A 14,549-nucleotide genomic window follows, 5' to 3' on the forward strand; every position below is an offset into this window, starting at 1 on the left:
AGAGCTCAGTTATTGGAGTCATCACTACTGCTTCCCAGGGTCTGCATTACCGGGAAACAGAGCCAGGAGCCAGAGCAAGAAATCGAAACTATGCACTCCAACGAGAGATTCTGGTGTCTTAACCACTAGGCTAATTTCTTGCTCCTTTTTGAGAATTTACAGCTATGTTCCCTTCATTCTCAGCCTGGGTTACACAACACTAGGGCAGTAAATCTCTATACTGGGCAGAGAAAGAATGCACTTCCAGTTGGAAGAGACGAGTTGACCCCTCAGCTTCACAGTGAGAGATGTGGAGCCAAACTCCCTGGATTCCTGCTGGCACAACCCTCACATTCACCTTGGACCCACACCACTGCGCCTCTTGCACCTACCCCGGCATATTACTCAGTGGTTCCTGTGCCCGTGTGAACTTGCTTAACCAAACTCCTCTAGCTCCATTTACTCCTACTAACTTATACTTGCTACCTGAAAATAAGCTTTTAATTTGGCTAGTGCTTCACCATTAAAAGTAAAGTGAATTTTAATCTATTTCCTGATTAGAGGTATGATTGATAGCCTGTGGCTATACTCAAGTTTTTTCCCAATTTCACAAAGTAAACCAAAGGATTCTAAAGCCTGGAGGTTTGACCCCATGGCCATGAGACTGAAATGAGAGCAAATAAGCCAGAACTCATTCTTCAGGTGCACACATCCACAGGGGTCACCATGTGAGCCTGTCTGGAAACAGACACCCAACATACCCCAGAAAGACTTCGAGGGACTTCTGAAAGTCTGCAGGTTCTGAGGCACCCCTAGAAGGTGGCCGCTTGGGTGTGGAAGGCTGTGCCAGACACACAGACACTAGCATGTGAACTGTACTCTCCCATGTAGCAACAAGGTACCTGCACAGTGAACGTCCTCTGGTGGAAGAGAATGACTGTGAGGTGTGTGCATGCTGGATTCGAGTGGCTGCTTCTTTCCTATACATTTTTCTATTTTCCAAACTTTCTGCAACATGCAGCCTTTAGAATATAAGTAGAAAAAAACATTTTTTAAAAGTCACAATACAGGATTTCCCTTGTTTTGAGCTTTGTTCTCACTGCTGTTCTTTCAGAATCCAAGACTATGGTGGTAGAGGAAAAACTAAAGAAAGAATGAATTAGAATGGGTTTGATAGAAGCTGCCTCAATACCAGGGAGGGACCCAAAGCTGTAATCCTACCTCTTGACCACAAGATCTAGAATTCCAAAAGGATGATTGTGCTGAAAAATGTCCATTACTCACTGCGTTTTGTGCCTGTTTTAAGATTCAGTAGAGGCCGGCGCCACGGCTCACTAGGCTAATCCTCCGCCTTGTGGCGCCAGCACACTGGGTTCTAGTCCGGTCAGGGCGCCGGATTCTGTCCCGGTTGCCCCTCTTCCAGGCCAGCTCTCTGCTGTGGCCAGGGAGCACAGTGGAGGATGGCCCAAGTGCTTGGGTCCTGCACCCCATGGGAGACCAGGAGAAGCACCTGGCTCCTGCCTTTGGATCAGCGCGGTGCGCCGGCCGCACGCAGCGCGCTGGCCGCGGCGGCCATTGGAGGGTGAACCAACGGCAAAAGGAAGACCTTTCTCTCTGTCTCTCTCTCTCACTGTCCACTCTGCCTGTCAAAAGAAGAAAAAAAAAAGATTCAGCAGAGAGGGATCGGGTGGGAAAGAAAGCAGGAGGGAACGCTTCTATCTATACTATCTCTGTCACTGTGATATCACCAGGTACAGCAGTGCTGGAAATTCAACAGTGAGCAACATACTAACCACCTCAGCATTTTTCACACTTGATACATTGTATAACATCCATATGAAAATAAAGCAACTATATAAACTTGGTACTTATGACCTAATCTTAAAGGCTTCAAGAATTGTTCTTTCATAATGCAAAATATTGACAGCTGATTTGTTGAGTTTGAAAGTTTAAGCTGAAAGGTTTTCCAGCAATGGTGGCCAGTTCAATGCTGCACATAACTAGGAACAAAGTATTCTATTTTATTTAACCATTGTGGATGAAAATTTTCCTTTCTTAGAACAAAAAATTGAGGGGAGTCGTCTTTGTCAATAGTTTGAAAGTCAGACACATATTCTGTGACTACTTCCTGATTTCAAATTTTTTTTAAAGATTCTATTTATTTATTTGAGAGGTAGAGTTACAGACAGTGAGAGGAAGAGACAGAGAGAAAGGTCTTCCTTCTGTTGGTTCACTCCCCAAATGTGCGCAATGGCCGGAGCTGCACTGATCCAAAGCCAGGAGCCAGGAGCCAGGAGCCAAGAGCCAGGAGCTTCTTCCGGGTCTCCCTGACGGGTGCAGGGGCCCAAGGACTTGGGCCATCTTCTACTGCTTTTCCAGGCCACAGCAGAGAGCTGGATTGGAAGAGGATCAGCTGGGACGAGAACTGGTGCCTATATGGGATGCTGGTGCCATAAGCAGAGGATTAATCTACTGTACTGTGATGCCAGCCTCTCAAATTTTGAAACCAGCACAAATCAATGAGATTCAAATCCTGAGTAAGGTGGTGGCTACCAGCTATGGGATGGGGGTGCTCATCTTTCTCCTTTTCTCCTTTGAGTTACAGCTGCTAACGCAAACATATCTGCCTCCTGTGGTCTTCTCACTTAACACACATCATCCGCTCTTGGAAATCAGAGACATAAACTTACTAGAACTGTGTGTAAATTAGCCATTCATAATGTCTGACCTACTTCCCGAGGCCTCTCACATACACCATTTTATATGGCTGTTTCGAGGGACACTGTGACAACTACGGCAGAGTCAGAAGCTACACAGATTTACTTCTTTACTTTTTGGCTCTTGGCTGTGTTCTGTGTGATTAAATTCTCTCCAGCAGATAAGTGGGTGTTAACTGTGTCTGGTTTTCTCTATGTGGGTACAATGATGAATTGTGATGAAGTACAAACTCCCATTTTTCATACACACTGAGGGCTAAGATGTGTGAAGTTGTTCCACACGTTCTACATTCCTTACACATCCAGGAGATAACAGCCATCATCTTTTATATGAGTATTGTTAACGAAGTTGCAGTGATTATGTGCACAGAAGGGAAAAGCGACCAGTTAATGCCATAAAATCACAAGAGTGTACCAAACATACAAAACCTGCCCCAAGGATGACCCACAGTGCTGTCACTGATACTGAGAACACATCACCATCTTTTCATGATTCTTACAGGATTAAAATTCATTCTGTCACTTTCTCCGTCGAAAATGAACGAGGAAGGAAAATATACAGAATATTACTAAGTCACTTAGTGTTCATTTCTCCACTGCTGAGTTCAGTCTGCTTGGTGAGTGTGAAAGTTAATTCTAACCAAAAGCATGTTATGCATTTTGTAACACTGCTTGCACAAAGTGTTTATTTATGTCCCAAGGAAATTTATGAATTCTGCATTCTGGAATTAGGTTTAAATAAAGAACAGAAAATTAATGGGTATGATCTGATCTGACCAAAGACATCTGGTTTTAGTTTCAGCATTTCACTGTTTCTATGCTTCCCTCTTGATTAAATTTAAAATAACTTTTCCTGGATTGCTGAAGTCGATGCGAACACTGCACCTTGTGTTGGTTACTAGTGGAAATCACACCTCGTAAGCCACTTTCTGGGAAAGTGCAATGGAACTCCCCTCTTCCAATACGAGATGTGCTTGACAGTGGTTTAACATGATAAACAAAGCATCCAAAGCAAGGCGAGAATGTCCTCTGACACACAGGGCATCACAGGACGTCGACCCTAACATTTCTGGAAAAATACTCCTGAATCCTCAACGCCGGCTCTCGCCTCGCATCTCGTTTTGCCATTTCTACGGGGATGAGCAGCCTATTCCATCACGGGTCTGGAAAGCTGTCCAAGAAAACCCACATGACAAGAAGAGGCCCCTGTCGCCAGCAGCCACCGTAATTATCCACCTCACGGTTTATTATTTACACATGAGCAGCACAGCTGTGGCGCATCATAACTCAAGTGTATGTGTAATAAGTTACCGCACCGCAGCCATCTCCTGCCCTGGCCCTTGACAAAACACCACATGATGACTTCTCCAAAGTCAGGCGAAAACTGCTGAAGCAGAAGGAAGTGCCACGAAACCTGGCTACCTCCTATTTATCATACAATTTCCTGACTGATGGTTCCACAAACCAGCTGCTAAGTGCTGTGTACTCTACTGTCAGCAAACTAACGGGCTAAATGGAAGACAGGGAGAATAATGTGTAGAACTGGTGGAATCAATTTTACTGAGGGAATTAAAATTCTACCAGGTTGGGGAGGTGGCTGGGTGGGGGGAGGCTGCAGAGCAGTGGTAAGCAGTCAGCTGTACACGCTTATGGTTGCAAAGATGATTTATTGCAGACTTGCAAGAGATTTGACTATTGTACCAGAGTCCTCTCACGCTAAACAGAGCTTTGAAGAGTGTGTACTATCCGAAGCTTGAGTGGAATAGTCTTTAAACCCTATAAATATGTAATTGGCTTGACACATGTTTAAATTGAAATGCATAGTACAAATATTTGTGCCAGGTAGAGTTGTCAGTATTCAATTTCACACTGGCTGTCATCATGCTGAGCATTAAGGGGCTCATTAGGAATGAGAGGCATTGATTTTTAGGTCTCTTCACAACAGCCTGGGCTGATCATAAAACCTGTAGCCAGAGAATAACCGAGAAAGACACTGGGAGATTTATCTTCAGTTGCATCCTTCTCCCAAGAAATAGTTTTAATATCCTCAGGCTAGAAGATCTCTTGGATGCCATCCGGGGAAACTGACTTTTAAGGTTTGAAATTTACATACAAAAATTACAGATTGAAAAAGAGAGATCAAAGTGGGCCCAGGCAGTGCCCTAAAGGAGTAATTCACCAACTGTTACTTGAGTACCCTGAAAGTGCCCGGCAAACAGCGCAAGAGGCATCCACGGGAATAAACTGCCGGGTACAGGAGACCTCTTGTTTATTAAATGCTGAAGTCTGCACAGTGGCCTGGGAAGTTTTCCCACCGTTAGGGTCAGCCCAGCGTGTAGGAATGGCTGGTCCCCCAAGGCTCATTCAATCAGCTGCCATCAGTTAGAAGTATCATTGAAATCACATGCGGGTTCCTGAGTGCCACAGTCACTATGCCAAAACCAGAATTGTCATCCAGCTTCTCTTACACAAGAGGCCTCAAGTGAAGACAGAGGACAGAGACAGACCCATTGCCAAGGAACCCACCCCAGGAGATAGATGGTGGATGGGCAACCCAGGCCTTGTCACCACCTTTTCTGACCTTGGAGCACCTCCAGTCATCACGCTGGTGCCTGCAGGACTGATTCTAAGGCCCAGTAGCCTGCAGAAGACTGCCATTTGGACTGACTTCAAGGTCTCACTCAGACCCCCTTGCTATCCTGCCCATGAGAGACATCGCATCAGAAAGGAGTTGATATCCCCTGCTGAGGACATTCTAGGGACACCTGAGGAGGAGGGCCTAGAGCAGTAAGCCTTGAGCAAGGCCATCTGTGGCCCTCTGAGGTTGGCTGAGAGGGAGAGAAGCAGCCAACCTCATGCCTCCTGATGCATCATCCCCAAAGGGCATGACACAGAACATCAGGGCTCTTCCTTCTGGTCTTGCATGCATGTAGCATGAGGTGGAAACTTCGTAAGAGTCCCCCTGTTTATATGGCCTCCTCCACAATGTAATACAAATATTAGGAACTGGTGGTTCCAATATACCCTCAAAGCCTCGTAGAAGTCCTGAATTGGCCAGCGCTGTGGCTCACTAAGCTAATCCTCCGCCTGTGCCGCTGGTATTCTGGGTTCTAGTCCCTATTGGGGCGCCGGTTCTGTCCTGGTTGCTCCTCTTCCAGTCCAGCTCTCTGCTGTGGCCCGGGAAGGCAGTGGAGGATGGCCCAAGTGCTTGGGCCCTGCACCTGCACCTTCCTCCTGGGAGACCAGGAGGAAGCGCCTGGCTCCTGGCTTCAGATCGGTGCAGCGCTGGCCATAGCGGCCATTTGAGGAGTGAACCAACAGAAGGAAGACCTTTCTCTCTGTCTCTCAATCTCACTGTCTAACTCTGCCTGTCCAAAATAAAAAAAAAAAGTCCTGAATTAAAAAACAAAACAAGACAAAATCTATGATCTATTGCTTTGTCACTTTATACCACTGCCAAAGTCTTAACTTGGAGAATATGTGCCATAAGCAGGCTCTGCCAACTACTGTACACCAGCCAGTTTTTTTGGTTTTATTGGAATACCACTACGCTCATTTGTTTACATATTGCCTATGGCTGCTTTCACACAACAGCGGCAGAGCTGACTCAAGACAGAGGACAGTTGGCCTTCTCAGCCTAACATATCTACTATGTGGTCCCCTGCAGAAAAAGCTGTGCCATAAAAGTAATTTCTTCAAATTTTTATATTTCAGAAAAATCTCAAACTAACTTTTCTTTGTGAATATCTCTGTATCTACGTAAAATTTTGAAATATCAAATTTCCTTATATGTCAACTTGTATGACTGAAAAAATCTTTTACTATAAAACATTCATATTAATAACAAGTAGAGACCTTTACATCTGATTTTAGCAAACCTATAAGTAGATAAATTCTAAAACAAGACAGATAAAGGATAAAATTATCATAAATCTAGCAAATAAGGGCAACAACCACTTGACAGTTGCAAATTCAATTATTTTATAAGTAAAGCAACACACACAAATTAAATAATTTCACATCAAAAACTGTGCTATTTCTAAAACCTAAAAATTTTTGTTTCTGACAACTATTTTATAGCCTTGACTTCTCTGTATAAATTTCCCTAGACAGACATTCTCTGGTGCTCAAAAAGTGAACTATCTTTCTTCTGTGCAATCATGTATTCAATTAATATTTCAGTACTAAATGCTACCCACTACTATGATCACATCACAATTCATTCTTGTTATAGCTGTCAGATGCATATTATGCTCTCTCCTCTTTCTAGAAACTTCTAACTTCTTTGGGTAGCAAGTTTGCACATACCTCAGCTAAAGATCACTTTCTTTGAATGCCCAATTAGCAGAAACAGAATCACATCCACCTACTGGCTGACCAATCAAATATTTCCATTCATTGTCCCTGGAATGTTTCTTGCCTATGATCTCGTATATATGCATCCATGACATTTTTGCTGTTTCTAGCTTTCTTGCCAACATGAGTGAAAAATAGCCGGTAAAGAAAAGCAGTAAAAAGAAATAGGGGAAAGTTTACAGTCACTGTATCTGAACTGCAGATCTCTCCAAGGTGGATCACATGAAAACACAGAAAGAACCACTACCCTAGAAAGTGGCAAATCATGTACTTTAAAATATGCTAATGGGGGCCCACACTGTGGTGCAGTGGGTTAATCCTCCACCTGTGGTGGAGTTACACAGAAAGAGGAGAGGCAGAGCGAGGGAGAGAAGTCTTCCATCCGGTTCACTCCCCAACTAGCTGCAATGTCCAGAGCTGTGCTGATCTGAAGCCAGGAGCCTGGAGCTTCCTCCAGGTCTCCCATGCGGGTGCAGTGGCCCAAGCACTTGGGCCATACTCCACTGCTATCCCAGGCCACAGCAGAGAGCCGGATTGGAAGTGGAGCAGCCAGGTCTCGAACCAGCGCCCATACAGGATGCCAGTGCTTCAGGCCAGGGCATTAACCCACCACACCACAGCACCAGCCCCAAACGGTGTACTTTCAATAACAACAAATATGCTTGGAAATTAAAACATGGAAATGGTTACTAGTGACAAATTCTTTTATCAGTGACCACAGATTTTGCTCAGCATAATGCATAAGTGGAATTTTATAGTTCCAAAACTACTTACACTTAACAGTTATTAGATGAAAGCAGACAATGAAATATTTCCTTGAAAACTGTGTCTCAGATCTAGCCACAGAAGCCTTGCCACGGATGAACTCAGAAGTTGCCTGGTTTAGTGAGCAAACAATCAGAAAAGATGAGGTCTGAAAGCTGTACTCTATCAAAAATAAATCAACTCAAAAAGGGCCTTTGAAATGTTTTTTTTCAGTGTTGCAAAATGAGGAGAACCAGGTAGTAAAATATGAAGGCAGAGTAATACAGTAGTTTATATTTTCTAAGACTTATGTTCTATTTTCTCTAGGAATCCACTTGGCAACCATACAATCAGCATTTTTAAAGCTTTATTATTATTATTCCTCTAAGTCTTATTTCTCTTTATTTCCTTTTACCAAGAAAATCATTAGAACTCAGAATGGGGAAATTCCATTACCTGATCAACAAGTTAAATGATCTACTCAAAGTCACATCAACGACTCCAACCTGCACATGGCACTGCACACAGGGTCTCTGTTAAAGGGGGCAGAAGGCAGGCCCCACTGTGGAGACCCAGCTGCATTCTCAATTCTGCTGCTGACACTGGAGCACTGAGGAAGGAGCTCTCAGGCGGGCAACACAAGCCAGGCCTCCTGGCCACGCACGGGAGGAGACGGCGCACAGGGCAATCACCTGTGTGCTCACACTCACACAGACGAGCGTACCACCACCAAAGTCAGCCATGCATCACTACCACTTCCAGAAATACTGACAAGCTATGGAGTCCCCGCGGTGCCTTCACATACTCCTTCAGATCCAAGCCAGACAGGAAGATTTTAAAGAGGGGATCACTGACTTTCTCTCTCTCTTTCTCTCTCCCTATAATCTCCACCATCCACATCTTCCTGTGCAGGAACAACCACAGACCTTCAAAGGGTTGCCCCTGTAATAGTAACTTACAAGAACATCGAGAAACCATCATGAATGTAAGCACAATTTGCTGGGAACCTTAATATGTGACACGCACACAGCCTTCTGGGTTCATTACCTTGTTTTGAGTTTTCTCTATGGCCTGACCCCAGAAGCAGTACCACGAGGCTGCCCTTTCTTATGGATAAGGAACCCAGTTAAGGACCTGGTCTAGGATCACGTGGGCAGAGACTGGCAGAAGCCAGTGCTCTCAGACTCTCACCTTGCTCAGGCTTTCCCTTACCCCGTATGACAACTACACTGCACAGACTTACCCCTAACACACAGATGGGACCATGTGGCTCCCTTCTCCCCAGACCTGCTGTGCAGCCCCAATTCTGTACAATGACATTCTGGCCCCCAACAACCCAGCACCATCTGGGACACTCCTGCCTAAGCTTCACATCCCTCCAGCAGCCTCCAAGTTCAGGACTAAAGCTGTCCCCTCAGTGGAGAACAGCCTGCCTCTTGTCCAAGGTTTACTTTCTCTTCAAGACTCAGTTCCGGGAGTGGGTGTCTGACCTGGTAGTTAAAGCACAGGTTGAGCTATCTGCTTCCTGTAACAGAATCCCAGCTGCAGCTCCTGTCTCCAGCTTCTTGACCATGCAGACCCCGGGAGTTCCCGGCTTGAACCCAACCCAGTCTTGGCCACCGTGAGCCTTTGGGGAGTGAACCAGCGGGTGGGAGCTCCAGCTCTGTCTCAGTCTCTTTCAAGCACGTTCTTAATAAAGGTTCAATGCGAATGGGAGCTCCCCAGGAGAGCTTCCCAGAGCTACAAATGCCACTGCACCTGCTTATACCCTTAACACACAGACCTGCCCCGCCCAGAGCAGCTTCCAGTCTAGCATTCCCAGAGGTCCTGTATGAGGCTGCATGCCCCTTCCTTCCTTCTCCATCATTCAGGCTGGCCAGGACCACACGGACCCTAGGCCCCCTGAGGGCCCTGTGTTTATTCTGGAGTACTATTGAGGGCGTCCCGCACTGCTGTTCCAGTGATCTCCCAGGGCCCCTGTGTCTATGCTGCAGCACTCTTCCAGAAGCCTTTGGAGTATTCTCCCAAAGGCCCTTATGCTGGGAAGTCCATCCGCACACAAACGCTTGCTTGCTGAACACTGAGCTGTGAGCTCAGCCATGGGGCTGAGCACACCACACGCCGGTCGCTGGATCCTACTATCCTGCAGCCACGTGACAGGTCTCGTCCTGGCACACTCACTGTCAGACCAGAGCAGTCGAGCTTCCCTCCCAGGCGGTCTGGCAAGCGGGTCACAAGAGGTCCCCTTACTCTTGTCTACCCAGGAGGCGCTCAGGAAGTGCTTCCTGTAGCAAAGGTGCAGGAGGGGAGGCACAACAAAGCAAGGAAGCTGAGGCCACACAGTCCTCCCTCCTGGGAACTGCAGGGTGTTGCATCCAGCCCAGGGGCTTCCAGCAACAGGGGAAGGAGGGAGCCCACGAGAAAGGCCCACCTTCTGTTTGGGATCCATGCGGGGCTCCAGGCCCTCCTTTAGGGCTCCTGCCCAGCAATACCTGCCCATCCTGAGCTGAAAGCAAGGACTCGGAAGTCCACCTGCTGGACTTGCTGGGCTGCCTGCTTCCTGCTGGGTAGCCCATGGCTCCACGTGGGCCCTCACTACCCCGCTCTACCCCGCTGCCCCAGACCAGGGCAGACAATGGTGGGCACTCAGCAATAGCATCCCCCATTAAGACTCTTCCAAGACTCTGAAAGTGCTTTCCCACCAAGGCAATGTGGATACTCTAGGGCATTCAGGACCCTTGTGCCGGCTGCTAACACCCATATGGAAAAAGCTCTTTGACACTAAAGGCCAGAGGTCGAAAGTTTAAAAGCTCGTGACAGAAATGACAGGGGCCCCTCTGCCCCCACCCCCTCTTTTTTTGTCAATAACATCAAAGGCCCTGGCCTGTTCTTAATGCTATTATTGTTACGCCTTTGGAATCCATTGAAATTCCAGCATGTTTATTGCACACTGGGAGCATTAAAAGGCTCCACTTTCTTGTCCCTTAAACTCTGAACTCTCACTGTCTATGAAGCATCATTGTTTGCAGGAACACACAAAGCTTTTAAGCAAAGAGTTGATTTTAAGTGCTTCTTTCAGCAGGATTGTAAAATAATAAAGCACACGAAGTCATTCCTTTGCAAGGAGGAGCAGGGAAATGAGAAAGGGGGAAGAGAATCCCCCACTCCTTAGGGAAAAAACAAGGCTTCTCCCACCCCCCACATTTCTTGGCTCAGGAGGACACAAGTACAAAAACATTCCCCATCTTTGTTACACTTCTCCTTTCCCTGGGGTCCTATTCTAGACAAGTCATTGGCCATGTGAGTGCGCATCACCTGAGGGATTCTAAAATATCCTGCTTTAGAGCCGTGCCTCAAGCCTTCATCAGCCTGGGCTGCCCTTAACGTGGGAACACAAAGCTCCCAGCTGCCTGTCTTCTAGTTTGGAGGACTCCAGGCTCCACGCCCCTGGGTCACATTTGTGACTTCCTCTCCTGCTGGCAGCTTGCCCTGTCTTCACCATCTCATCTGGCTTCCCGTCTTGATTCTTAGCGTAATTCTATTTAGAAGGCTGAGTAAGTTTTAGGTCATCTCTTCCCTGCTGCCCTTGTAGCCACCTGCCTCCCTGACAATGCCCTGGAGTCTCCAACCTCTTCTGCAGGCAAGAGGCCCTTCCTCCTGGGCCCCCAAGCCTGCACTGCCCCTAGAGGACAGAGGGCACATACTTCATTCATCCTACAGTCCAGGCAAGCCACAATGCCCACAGACATCCCAGAGGAATTCAAATCCCCAGGGTTGTGCTCTGGGATGGGAGAGATGCCAGCAGTCAAACATCCCTCTAGTCTATTCAGCTAAGCAGCATCAGCAACTCTCCTGCTGTCACTGGGTGGAGGTTTTTGGGTTGTCCATTGCCTGTGCTACCCTGAGGTATCAAGCCTTTCTGCTACTTCTACTGCTGTCTCAGGCGGTGGCCTCACTGCCGGCTCCTCCATCAAGACCCCACAAGATGCTCACCTTCTCCAAGCTGGCCCAGGCTCTACATGGGCTCCATGTGATCTCCAGCTGGGGCTTCTCCTCCCTCTCCCCAGCGTGAGCCCATTTTCCAGACCAACTGCAGGGGCTCAATGCTTATGAGCTATAATTGGCAGGTGTCTAAACTCAATGAATGTCCAGTTGCTCCCAGCAGCCCCTAAGGAGAGAACATGGTCTACTTCTCGAGTCTATGTCTGCACCTGATACACCTGGGTGCACATCCACAGCCCTGGGAACACCAGTTGCAACACATGGACAATGCCCACAGTAACGGTGCACCCATCCCCACAAAAATGACCCCATTCTGCATCTGCTCAGTGAGCATCTACTTGCCAGAGTGCAAAGTCTATATTCATCTGTAGCGACCAAGACTGCTTCCCACACTGCTTTGTCATTTACAAGTATTACTAAAGACTCAAACAGGAATAATATGAGATCCTCACTGCATATAAATCTAAGCATAGGTCTAATAACCGATATCGGGTAAGAGACCAAACTGATGGTGACCTACTGGCCATGTTGGCATCAATATATACAAATACCTGTACAAAATTTATCATCTTCTCAGTATGAATCTTTAGAAAAGCCACTTTTTCTTCTCAGTATCCCCTTATCCAAAATAATAATAAATCCTAAAATTCAACACACAGAGCAACGCCCACATCACCTGCCCAGCGTGCCCGCTTTTCCATGGAAAGCTCCCCATTTTCAATGCTACCAGACAGATTTCTGATAAACAAATTATAATAACTATAATAATAATTCAGATTTTAAATAATTTGGATTGCTTTTAATCCAAAAATAAGATCGAGGCCTATCTCTTCCACAAAGTTGTTCAAGTTACCACGAAGCATACAGGTGAAAGTCATTCATAAATCCTAAAGTATTCGCATTTTCATTTTATTGATTTGAGAGGCAGAGAGACAGGGAGCTCCCACCCACGGCTTCACTTCCCAACTGCCCACAGCCACCGTAGCTGGGCCAGGACCAGAGCTGGCATCCAGGAACCCAGTCACTGGAGACATCACTGCTTTCTCCCAGAGTCTGCACTAAAGGGGAACTGGGCAGGATCAATAACCAGGAATTGAGCCCAAGTACTGCGTCGATATGGTAGTCGGCTAAACACCCAGACCTGAAATACTCACACTTCAGGAGTTACTGCATAGTGGAGCTTGGTCACCATGTTGACAATCAAAATAGTTTTCAACACAGTCTTCCCACTTGCCTCTTAGTACCTTACCAGCCCCACATGCTGTGCAGCCGGTCCTGCCTACAAGCACACTTTTCTGACACGACAGCCACTTCCTGCTTCTCTGCTACACCGAAGGCTAGAAGCACATTAAAGGTGCCATCCATGCACCCCATCATCATTCGTATCCTGCCTTTCCCTGGGACCCAACAGAGGCCCCACCTCAGCCTTGCAGGCCTGGGCCCAGATGCCTTCCCCAGGAACCCAGGAGCCCACTCTGCAGGCAATGGGCTCTGGCAGGGCGGTCGGGTCAGGACACAGCCCTGGACCCCAGACGACATCCTCTTGCTGCTAGTGGGGCCCCCTCCATTGCTAACAGTTGCCCTGCCATCCGCCTGCCATCCTGAGGGCTAATTGGGCTTGTTTTAATCAAGATTGAATGAAGGAGAAGTCCCTCCACACATAAATAAATCACAATTACTAACCGCAAGAATTGAGCAGCTCTCTCCTCCCCTCGTGGCCACTGCTGAGGAATTCCCAGGCCGGCCAGGGCGAGCACAAAAGCCCCAGACTGGGCTGTAGCAATATCCGCTGGCTGGGCTCGGTTTATTATTTAAACAGTTCCTTAACGACTCTTCCCGGAGGTGAGGGAGGCCAAACTATTTTCCTTCCCTTCACAAAGCAGATATGCATGGCTTATTTGAATGTCTCCAACGTTTACTTTAGTCCCTGCTTAAATACCTTCCACCACAGAGTCAAACAAACAGTTCACTTCATTAGGAAGGCAAACAGTTTAGCAAGAGAATACCACCGGCACTTGACGGGAACCAAGCTGGGCCGAGAAACCCTCTGCCCCGGGTAGCAGGGCCAGCACTGCAGCCCAGGCGGCAGCGCGTGGAGCTCCCTTCAAAAGCCTTTTCACAAATACTTCACACATTCACTGGTAATTAACAGATAACCCCGAAGAGATTATCTGCCCCGCAGCCAAGGGCCCTAGAGGATTATCCACACCACCCGCCAGGGAGAAGGCAGAGCTGAGGCAGAGCCCAAGAGCACACCTTTTTTTCTAGAAGGGCAAGTGGATAAAGTCGGCTGAGAAAACCCCAAGGTGAAGAGCAACCCTCCGCCCAGCCTCTCTACCCTCCTCCTGCCATTAACAGTAAGCAACATCGCATTGAAATAATCTTCATGTTAGCAACAGCTGCAGGTTGTGCCTTGGAAAACCAAAGAGGCCCAAAGCAGCAGGTGGAGGTCAGGATGGAAAGTTCAAGACCGGGATGGGGACAAGGGTGTGAAATTCATAATGTGCTCTGAGGATTCTAGCTCAAGAGTGAGAGATGATTCTTCTCCCAGTTAAGACACAGGGCACATTGAAAACACTGGGTGTGAGCAGGTTAGAGTCCAACCTTCTCTTTGCAAATGATCCACTAAAGCACTGACTGTCCAGCTGGGCACTGCACTGGCCTCAGAAGCCCCTTGCAGATGAAGGCAGAACCCCAGCCTTGGCACAGCTTCCACCATGATGCCATCTCAGGGCCACATGGAGATCCAGG

General features: G+C 47.3%; 1 protein-coding gene across 2 annotated transcripts in view; it reads right to left on the reverse strand.

Annotated features, from left to right (window-relative positions):
* Positions 1-14,549, reverse strand: part of GLI3 (GLI family zinc finger 3) — a 278,933-nt gene that overhangs the window by 118,560 nt on the left and 145,824 nt on the right. The window lies entirely within an intron of this gene.

The sequence above is a fragment of the Oryctolagus cuniculus genome, chromosome 16 (assembly GCF_964237555.1).
Source record: "Oryctolagus cuniculus chromosome 16, mOryCun1.1, whole genome shotgun sequence".
In the NCBI taxonomy this organism is placed as follows: Eukaryota; Metazoa; Chordata; class Mammalia; order Lagomorpha; family Leporidae; genus Oryctolagus; species Oryctolagus cuniculus.